The sequence below is a fragment of the Eurypyga helias genome, unplaced genomic scaffold, assembly GCF_000690775.1.
Source record: "Eurypyga helias isolate BGI_N326 unplaced genomic scaffold, ASM69077v1 scaffold19481, whole genome shotgun sequence".
Classification (NCBI taxonomy): Eukaryota; Metazoa; Chordata; class Aves; order Eurypygiformes; family Eurypygidae; genus Eurypyga; species Eurypyga helias.
The window spans coordinates 3,895-4,365 of NW_010230425.1; positions in this window are offsets into that span (position 1 = coordinate 3,895).

The following is a 471-nucleotide window of genomic DNA, read 5'->3' on the forward strand; positions in this document are numbered from 1 at the left end:
AGAAGGCATCTTCATTGCGCAGCCATTCAGCGGTCCCTGAATTATACGTGTCTCTCTCTCGCTGCGCATTCCTCACTGATGCTGCTTCCCTCTCCCTCGGAGACTTGAGGAAGTAATGCCTGGGGATGTGAAATCTGCTTTTCACTGCAGGCGGACAGCCAGATCTGCGGCGAGATGTGACAGTGACAGTGACAGAGCGGGGCGGGGAGGCTCGGTCTGACCTGAGCTCTCTGGTGGATCTGGCTGCGGCGCTTTAAGAGGCTGGAGTTGTCTGCGCTGCGGTTACCCCAGGAGGTTTCTGCCCTGTGACTTGGGCTGCGGCAGCCTTCAAGCCACCATGTCCTCGTTTAAGCTGGGTGGGCTAGCAGGTCCGAGGGGGAAGCACCCCTCTTGCCCCCTTAGTAGAGGCGAGGGGCAGGTGGCCAAGGGACAGGCGGGTGCGGGAGGGTGCCAGGCTCAAGCAGCCGTGCC